The following is a 10,437-nucleotide window of genomic DNA, read 5'->3' as shown; positions in this document are numbered from 1 at the left end:
TAAATTTCTTTCTTTCAGATAGTAACCAGTCTGTGGTATTCCGTTACAGCAAAAGAAATGGATTAAGACAATCCCATTAATATTCTCCGTGACCTCATCTGTTAAGTCCCATTAATATTCCCATTTGACAGATGAGGTCACTGAGGCCCAGAGAGACAAAATTAATGCTTTGCTCAAGACACAGGGCCAGGAGTTACACTCAGTCGTGGATTCTAGAGACTGTCTCTACATCACCCCCAGCAGCTGCCACTGAGAACCAAAGTGCTATCACAAGGTGACACTTGGAGCTGGGGATGCTTCAGGATTTTTTTGCTGACCATCCTGGGGCATGTGGCTCCAGGTGTGAAGGGAAGAGGCATCTGCAGTGTAGGGTGCTGAGCAGACCCCTCCTGCACAGATGCTCATCCCTGGGATCTGGCCTGAGAGAGGGTCCTGAGCCCTAAGAAATGGCCTCACCAAGATGCACAGTCTCAGTCGTGGCCTCAGACCTCCCAGGAGTCCTGGCGCTCTCAGGAAATTCACATCAGGAATCCCAGTCCCCCTCCTGACAACACACACTTGAGCTTCAGGCTATCCCTGGAAATCGTGCATTTGGACCCCCAGCTCACCTTTGAGCAGGAACTTGATATGCCCTAAACTTAGTTCTTATATAGACCAGCATTTGGGTGAGTGGGGCTGTTGTCTGATAAATCCCCAAAGTAATTATCTCATGCTATTTGACAGGGGGTTGGTTTCTGAGAATTGAACCCAGGGGCATTAACATGTCTCTAGCCCTATTTATTTATTTTATTTTAATACAGGGTCTTGCTCTGTTGCTTAGAGCCTTGCTAAGTTGCTGAGGCTGGCCTTGAACTTGTGATCCCCCTACCTCAGCCTCCGGAGCCTCTGGGATTACAGGTATAAGCCACCACTCGGCTACCTCATGCTATTTTTATCTCCAGAAAATACATATTCTTTTTACAAACAAAAACAAGGTAAGTGGCTAAATCTGGGAAAGTGTTTGGCGAGTTCCAATTTCTTAAGATTTAAGCTGAAAGTTTGAACTTCTCCTCAAGACTAGAGCCAAGGACATAAGCAAGTGTTGGGCCATGCCCAGGATGTTGGATGAGCCAAAATGACCAGTGGGCAGCCCAAGAGGGAGCAGAGAGGCATTTCCATGTGCTAAGTTGTCCCTGCTGTGTACAGACAGCACCTGGGGACAAGGCTTGTCTGGCCAGCGTCCGGGCCAGAAATTAATCCTGTTCTCTTTTGGGTCACATGTGCAGGAATAGAATAGTGTCAGGACCTTCAGAAGAATAGAACTGATAAGATAGATAGATATAAATATATGAGAATGGATTTATAAATATATGAGAACGTGTGTGTGTGTGTGTGTGTGTGTGTGTGCTGGGAATGGAATCCAGGGCCTCACATGTGCCAGGCTAGTGCTCTACCACTGAGCCACACCCCCAGCTTTTATTGTGGGGTGGAGGGTACTGGGGCATTGAACACTGAGTCACATTCCCAGCCCTATTTTGTATTTTATTTAGAGACAAGGTCTCCCTGAGTTGCTTAGCACCTTGCTATTGCTGAGGCTGGCTTTGAACTTTTGATCCTCCTGCCTCAGCCTCCAAAGCCGCTGGGATTACAGGTGTGCACCACTGTGCCTGGCTTCTTTTATTTTTATTTGGAGACAGGGTCTTGCTCAGTTGCCCAAGCGGGGCTCACGATTGCTCTCCCCCTGTCTCATCCTCAAGAGTAGCTGGGATTACAGGTGTGTCGCCTCCCCCAGCAACTGTGCAAAAATTATTTTAAAGCCATTTACTTAGAAACCGCCCTGGTTTTTCTCCCACGGTGTTTAGAAATGTCCTGATATGCATATCATTGTGTTCTCTTCCAAACGACTGCCATGGGTCCTGCCTCCAGTTCATCCTGGGGAGGTGGGTTCTAGAAAGCCAGGCCAAAAGGGTGGGCTTCTCCATCAAGGCAACTGTCCACCTGCACCCGGGGGGTCCCAGTGGATCCTGAGATCCCATCACCCACGGCCACAGTGTGTTGCCCAGAGGGTCCGGAAAAGGGCTCATTTCTGGTCAGTCTTCTTCATTCTGGAACGAAGTCATTTTCTGCTGTAGACAGAATCTATTTTGAGCTGCCTTTTTTCGTCTACTGCTTCATACGTGTGGGTCTCCCGTGGGCTCCACATCTGAGAAGCTTCGCTCCCTCGCAGACTCTCAGAAACAGAGCCAGCCAAGCGGGGAGGGCTGTTCTCAGGCACAGATGGCAGTTGTGGGGGAGAGGAGCCTGCTCTGGGTCTCTTCCACGTGCCGGCGGAATGAAGCCAACTTCCTCCCCGTTCTTGACATCAGAAGGAGCTGACCGCAGTGTTCTTTTTAAAAACCAGTAGCCAGAAGCCTTGAACGTGGACCTTGTGAATACATTGAATGGTTGCTTTCTTTTCTTTTTGGTACTGGGGATTGAACTCAGGGGCACTCCACCACTGAGCCCCATCCCCAGCCCTATTTTGTATTTTATTTAGAGACAGGGTCTCACTGAGTTGCTTAGCCATTGCCGAGGCTGGCTTTGAACTCTCGATCCTCCTGCCTCAGCCTCCCGAGCTGCTGGAATGACAGGCATCCGCCATCACGCCCGGCTAAACAGTTGCTTTCTGTTCCCTAGGCTAAGGTTTTGGTAGTTTGTAGACAGATGTCTCTTTAAATTCAGGTTTCTGTAAGTGCATATTCTCAGCAAGTGCCTATTCTCAGCTTCTTCATTGGCATCTCTTAAGAGATGCCAGTAAGTGGCCAATGGATTGGGGGAAGGTTCAGAAAAAAAAAATAATTTGCTTTCTGAGATGAGTATTGAGGGAGGGTTAGGGACAGGGAGACCCAAGAATCATGCAGACCCAGGGCTTCCTATTGTGAATTCACCAAGGAACATCCTCAAGGCACCTGCCCTCCTGGGAGACCCTGGGGTCCTGTCACCTCCACACTCTGAAATAACCATTTCACCACCCTTGTGATCCCTGTTCCCTACTCCCCACTCTGAGCCAGTGGCTTCCTGAAGACTGGCCCTCCCTGCTGTCCCTCCTCTGTTTGAACCCGCTGCCCATCCATGCTTGGAACCCTCCTCCTCGCCTTCCACTAACTCCCAGCAAACTGGCTGGGAGCTTCTCGCCTGGTTTTGAACCTGTCTCCTTAGAAACAGAACAAAAGGCTTGAAGCCCTCCAGAGCCCCCTCTGCTCAACCCCAACTTTCTCTTCTTTTGCAGCCAAATTGCTCAAAAAGATGTCTCTCAATTCTCTGCCTCTCAACCTCTTTCTGTCCCCGCCTCTCCACTCAGGTCATGGTCGGGCACAGTGGCACATGCCTGTAATCCCAGCTACTCGGGAGGCTGAGGCAGGAGGACCAGAAAGAAGTTCAAGGCCAGTCTCAGCAACTTAGTGAGGCCCTAAGCAACTTAGGGAAATTCTATCTCAAAAATAAAAAATATAAAGGGCAAGGAATGTGGCTCAGTGGTAAAGTACCCTGGGTTCAATCCCCGATACCTAAATAAAAATAAATACTTAAACTTTATGCTTATATTATATATGCATTATAAATAGCACACACACACACACACACATATATATACACACACACTATATCACATATTATACATAATATACTATGTATATAGTTGATTCATTAACATTAAACTATCACCCTCACCTGAATGAAGCCTATCTAATGCATAGTTTCTTTTCAACATTCTACATACACAGTAGTCACTGCTTAGTTGCAGTTTTGCCACTAGCTGAAACTTTGTGGTCAATTGAGATCCACAAATATGACATGGAACATTCCAGAAGTAAACAATTCACAAGTTTTACATTGCATGCTGTTTTGAGTAGCATGGTGAAATATCACACCATTCACCTCCATCCTGCCTGAAATGTGAATCATCCCTTTGTCCAATAGATACATATTGTATGTGCCCATGAGTCACTTAGTAGCCATCTCAGTGATCAGGTCAACGTCGGGGTTTCACAGTGCCTGTATTCAAAGACCCTTGTTTTACCTAATAACAGCCCCAAAGCACAAGAGTGAAGCTGGCAATTCAGATATGCCAAAGAGAAAGGACTTCCTTTAAGTGAAAAGGTGAAAGTTTTTGACTCAATCAGGAAAGGGGGAAAAAAATCATGTGCAGATGTTGTTAAGCTTTATGGTAAGAACAAAACACACAGGCATCCCACGGGGGGGTTCTGGAACTACCCCTTGGAGATAAGGCAGGGAGTGTCTGCTGACCAGTTATTCTATCTGCAAATAATTATAACTTCAAACATTTTTTTTTCTTTTTCTTGTTTACTTACCTTAATTAATTCTTCCTGAACAAGATTTAATAATTTGAGGCAAGTGAGCAGTCTCATTATTATTCCCTTTAAAATGACAAGGTTTTACTGGGTGTAGTGGTACATGCCTGTAATCCCAGCAGCTCAGGAGACCGAGGTAGGAGGATTACAAGTTCAAGTCCAGCAATTTAGCGAGACCCTGTCTCAGAATAAAAAATAAAAAGGGGTGGGGATGTGGGCATGTGGCTCAGTGGTTAAGCACCTGTGGGTTCAATACCTGGAACAAAATTTTTTTTACAAGTTTCTAGTGTTTCCCCTCTAAACATGATGATCCACCCACTGTACAGTCATAATAGGGAAGAATACACTTTTTGACCTTTCAAGTGAATGCACTATCTTTACGTTTTCAAACATTGAACTATCCTTGCATTCTGGTAATGTGCCTTTTAAAAGAAGTGATGAAATTTTATTAAATTAAAAAAATTTGTTTGCATTGATATTTAGACGTGAGATTGCTCTGCAGATTTCTATTTGGGGAGTTATTTTTATCAGTTTTTAGTACAGGGGATTAGACTGTCATTGTAAAAAGAACTTGGCAAATTTTCCTTCTGAATGGTCTAGCAGTTTAAGTAGTGTTGAAATTGTTTTTTTCCCAAATGTGCTTTTTCAATTTTGAATTTCGTGATGGAATCATTTGAGTGAGAACCTATTTTGAGGATGGTTTCTATGATTACATTTCCAATGCCATTCATTGTTACTAGACCGACAGGAATCTTGCAGAGAGGGAAGAGTGATGGCAGAATTAGTGAGCGAACTCAGCCTGGCTTTTGGGGTAATATCAAGTCTTTGGGAGACTAAATTAGATCAAAGCAGGCTACACACCTGCAGAAACAGCCCTTTAAAGAACCCCAAGACTGCAAAGCCTGCAAAGCCTGCATTTTCTCTTCCCAATGAACCTTGGGGCCCCGCCCACAGCAGGCCAGGTGCTATCGTTGGACAGTGTCTTAGTCTCCCGGGGCCAGGGCCCCTGTAATAAATGACCACAAGAAAAGTGACTTAAAACAACAGAAAGATATTTTTCCACAATTCTGGAGGCTGGAACTCTGAAACCCAGGTGTCATCAGGGCCACTGCTCCTGCTGCAGGCTGGTCCTGTTGCAGGTCCTGGTGCTCATTGGCTCATTCCTGCATTCCTCCAATTTCTATCTCCGATGTCCCATGATGGTCTTCCCTCTGGGTGCCTCTGCATCTCTTCATTTCTTTTAAGGACACCAGCCTTTGGATGTAGGTCCCCTGCCCTTCATCCATTGTGACTTCATCTTAATTACCTGTAGAAAGACAGTATGTCAAATAAGGGTGCGTTCACGGGTACTAGGAGTTAGGATCTCCACATACATTTCAGGGGAACACAATTCATCTCACAGCAGCTGGAAAACACCCATATCCTTTAAGAAATCTCCCTTTCATTGAGCACCGTGGCACACCGAGGGCTCCAGCTTCTTAGGAGACAGTCCAGGAGTTGGAGGCCAGCCTGGGGGCAATAGAGTGAATCTGGGTCTAAAAAAAGAGAAAAAAGAAAAAGGAAAGAAGTCCCCCCTCTGGTGTAAACCCATGTCTAAGAGTGAAACCCATCACCTTATCATCTCTACCAGCCAAGCTTGTGCCCTGGGGCAAAATCATAGCAATAATGGCTCTGATGTAAGAGGACCTATTGACTGCCAGGCACTGGGCTCTGGGTACAATGTCAGGTTAGAGACAGGGAATGGGGAAGGGCTAGGGACCTCAGTCCCACCCAACACACTTCCTACGAAGGGAAACTGGGCCATCTTGCAGTTAAAGGGAGGAAGCCAGAAGTCCACAGGGGAACGCAAGATCCCAAAGGGAAAGTCCACGATCTTGCGCATGCGATGCACATGCGCAATAGCCCAAGGGACTGACCTAAAGTTACTTTGTTGCAGGTTAACATATCATTAACGTTGTGGTTACCACACCCTTTTGCACATTTTCCAAGGGAAAAGAAACATGTGCTTGACCGATAGAGAAGACATTATGTCAAATGCAGCTGTCAATCAAGGTTCCAGTCAACCCCAGGTCCACCCTTGGGAGAAGGGGAGAAGTAGCCCAATAAGAGCAAGCTCCAGGGTATATGTAGACGGGGTTGGAGCTACTTCGCAGCTTGGCCCACTCCTCTCTCCAGAATGTTCTTTTGTTTTTAATAAACTTGCCAAGGTTTTGCTCAGTTCTTTGCTTGGGATGTCAGGAACCGGGACCTGGACCCCCCTGGAGATCCCTACCCTTGTGCTGATAGCACTTTTGTCAATATTAGGTGTGTGTGTGGGGGGGGAACCCAGCTGGTCACAGGTGGAGGCAGGGCCTTTTTTTGGAGGCTACATGGCCACTGGGAGGCTGAGCTGCTGGCTCTGGAGTTGTCCTTTGTCTGCTTGTTGGGCAGCGGGAGGGGAGAAGTGGGGCTGAGATGGGCCATGCAGAGGGGGCTCCTTTCCTGGCCAACGACAGACCCAGGATCGGTGGCTTCTGACTGCCCATCCTTGAGTCTCCCCCAGCCTCCAACCCCAGACCTCTTCAGGGAAAGGAGTGTGACTGGAGGACACAAGACTGGCAGGACAGATGGCACCCTGGGCGCTTTGCCCTTTCTCAGATTCCCCACACTCCCAAGGAGGGCCGCCCAGTCCCCAGCGGTGGCGAGCACCGTGACCCTGTCCAGGAGTGAGGGACTGACTCCCTCCCTGCAGGGACAGCTGCCACGGTGGCCCTCAGCCACCCTGAAGAGAGGCCTCAGGTCACACAGAGTCATGCCCCCTCCCCAGGGCAGACCTCTCTGGAGCACACCGAGCCCAGGGTTCCTTACAGTGCCTTCCTGCTGCCTTCCCAGCCTCCCCCAGGCCACGACCTCCAGGCCGGCCCCCACTCAGCACCTCATCATCTGCTCCTCCCCCCCAGAGGGAGAGCTGCAAGGAGGAGGCTGTGTCCCCTCGTCTCTGCCGGGCATCCTCTTACCAGGGGTCTATGTTTCCACTTAGCATCCCTCATTTTGGAGCTGTTCCTGTGCCACCCTGCCTGCAAAGTAGGGTATTTTCTTTGTCCTCATTTAACCCTTTTATATCTCGGTGCAGTGGCTTCTGGGGCAGCAGACTAGCTTCGGGGGTCAATAAGACCTGCTTACCGCCTCCCCATCCTTTTGACCACCCCTGTGGACTTCACATTACATCTACCTGGCTGAAAGGGTCCCACCTTTTCTTACCACCCCCTTCAGCACCCCTAAGATATCCTCTCTGATTCTGAGGAGTGACTAGCCTCAGCGAACCAATGTGCCAAAGTGCGCAGCCACTTTCGACAAGGACTTATATGTTTATTTTTATTTAACAAATGTGTAGAGTGTGTAGACTAGACCCAGAGGCCAGTCTAAGTGCTTTCACTCATTTAATCCCCATAACAACCCCATGAAATAAGTCCCTACTGTTTATTTATGTATTATTAGAGATGAGGAACAGAGAAGTCAAGGAACTTGCCCATGGTTACCCAGCAAATGAGAAACAGAGCTGAACTTGAACTCAGCCAGGATGGCTCCAGAGCCACGTGTCTCCTGGCTGTTGGTTGGGTCACCCTCTCAGAGTCAGAGCTCTCTGCCCACCCCCCATCCAACCCTTCTAGGCACCCCACTTGTTCCACTTTCAAAGTCTACCCATCAACCTCCAGTTCTCACCTCCTCCATCCCTGCATCCTGGTGCCAATCTCCTGGATGCAGCTGTCACCGCCTCGCTGGACTCCAGCGCTTCCTCCTCTCCCTGCCTCCACCTCACGGGGCTGCACACGGCAGCCACGTGTTTTCTGGAAACAACGGGAGGCTTGGAATAAATTCTGATTCATGCTATGCCAGGGAGGGACCTTGGATGCTGCGCCCAAGGAGCCAGACACAGCAGGATGCATGTGTATGCGACACCTAGAACAGAGGCCCGCATGGAGCTGGGGGATAGGAGGGTGTCACGCGCTGGCCAGGCACAGGGGCTGCGTGTGACTGCTTGGTGGCTACAGAGTCTCTGGGGCGATGAAAAAGTTCTGGAAATAGACTGCGGTGTTGGTCGCACAGCCAGCGAACGCAAGGAACGCCACGGAGGGCACTCTTAAAAATAGCTAAAGTGCTATTAATAGCTAATGATCATAAATTAATAGCTAATCATAATAAATTTAAAAATCAATGCTGTAAGACACCTCAATCCGTTGAATGGCACACTTTAGATAGATGAATTGTATAACACGTAAATCCCATTGGAATAAAGTGGTTGCTGTTGCTTTTTCGTGGAAACCTTAGCTCAGACCAGTATCCTCCAGCCATGAAATCTTACTGACGGGGCCCCTGGTGATCTGCCACCCTGACATCCCTCTGACCTCCTCCCCCTTCTTCTTACTTTGCTCCTCAAGCCACTTGGACCACTTGGCTGTTTCTCTGGGGTATCAAGGATCACCCCCATCCACCTCAGGGCCTTTGCACATGTTGTTTCCCTCTGCCTAGAACACTTCCCCAGATACCTGCGTGGATCACTTCACTTCCTTGGGCTGTCTCCCCCAGCGTCATCTGAAATGTCTTCCTTGGCCAATAAAATAGGACACACAAGCACACACCACAACACTTTCTGCTCCTGATCTTGCTTCATTTTTCTTCTTAGCACATCTGACCGCATGAATATTACAAACATTTAGAAAAGTGTTCTGTCTCCTCCAATTAGAGCCTTAGCACCGGGAGAGGAGGGACCTTATTTTAGTTTTCAAGCCCCTAAAATACCGCCCGGTAAGGAGAGATGCTCAAGAAATGTTTCTTGCGAGAAGGAATTGCTGCACGGCCTCCCGGTGGATGGGTGCCGCATAACGGATGTGACCATCCACAATTTGCCTTTACCCCGCCTTGACTGCTGTTAATCATGTCACAGTAAAGGGCTTCGTATTCAGGTCTTTGAATCCACATCCCGGTATGTCTGTGGCAGAAATTCTCAGAAGTGGAACTGACGTATCAAGAGCCTGAGCGTTTTCTGTTTTGATAGCTGTTGCCAAATTGTCTTCCAAACATGGCTTGCACCATCCGTGGGCGACGGTCCCATCAATCATGCCGACATTCCCTGCATTCTAAGCAATAACGTGCTACCTTTTATCTTTGTCGATCTGAGAGGTGAGAAAATACTGCTTCATTTTTGTTTGATCTATTTATGTATATAGATTAATATAGGTATATTAATAGAATATATAGATTATTATAATACATAATAACCTATATATTCTATTAATATATATTAATGTATATCTACATAATATATTATCTAATGTATATAATGTATATTAATTTCTATACTTATATAATTGTATATAAATTTAGTATACACACATACATTTTGGGGGTACTTGGGGTCGAACCCAGGAATACTTTGCCACTGAGCTACATCCCTTGTCCCTATTTATTTATTTATTTATTTTTGATACCAGGAATTGAACTCAGGGGCCCTCAACCACTGAGCCACATCCCTAGCCCTATTTTGTATTTTATTTAGAGACAGAGTCTCACGAGTTGCTTAGTTCCTCGCTGTTGCTGAGGCTGGCTTTGAACTTGCAATCCTCCTGCCTCAGCCCTCCGAACCTCTGGGATTATAGGCGTGGGCCACCGTGCCTGGCCAAATCCTTTTTAATTTTTTAAAACTTTAGTTACTGAAGGTCTCGCTAAGTTACTGAGTGTCTGGCTAAGTTGCCAAGGCTGGCCTCCAACTCACCATCCTCCTGCCTCAGCCTCCAGAGTCACTAGGATTACAGGTCTATACCACCAGGCCCAGCTTGATTTATATTTCTTATTTTGAGTAAGATTGATCATGACTGAAAGCCATTTGTTTGATCTCTAGACTCAAAGCAATCATAGTCAATGGTTTATTCAACCAATTTCCTATTAATGCACATGTCTGCTGTTTTCATTATTTTACTCTTTTAAATAAAACTTCAATGCGTAAAACATCCGGACTTGCAAATTGGTCAGGTGACCTCCTTCACTAAAAGTGGAAGTGCTGTTTCAAAGAACTTGCCCATTGACATTTCAGGTGGATAAATAGTTTTCCAAATGGTCTTCCAAAGTCTGT

This window comes from Marmota marmota, unplaced genomic scaffold (genome assembly GCF_001458135.2).
Source record: "Marmota marmota marmota unplaced genomic scaffold, marMar, whole genome shotgun sequence".
In the NCBI taxonomy this organism is placed as follows: Eukaryota; Metazoa; Chordata; class Mammalia; order Rodentia; family Sciuridae; genus Marmota; species Marmota marmota.
This window is presented reverse-complemented; position numbering follows the sequence as displayed.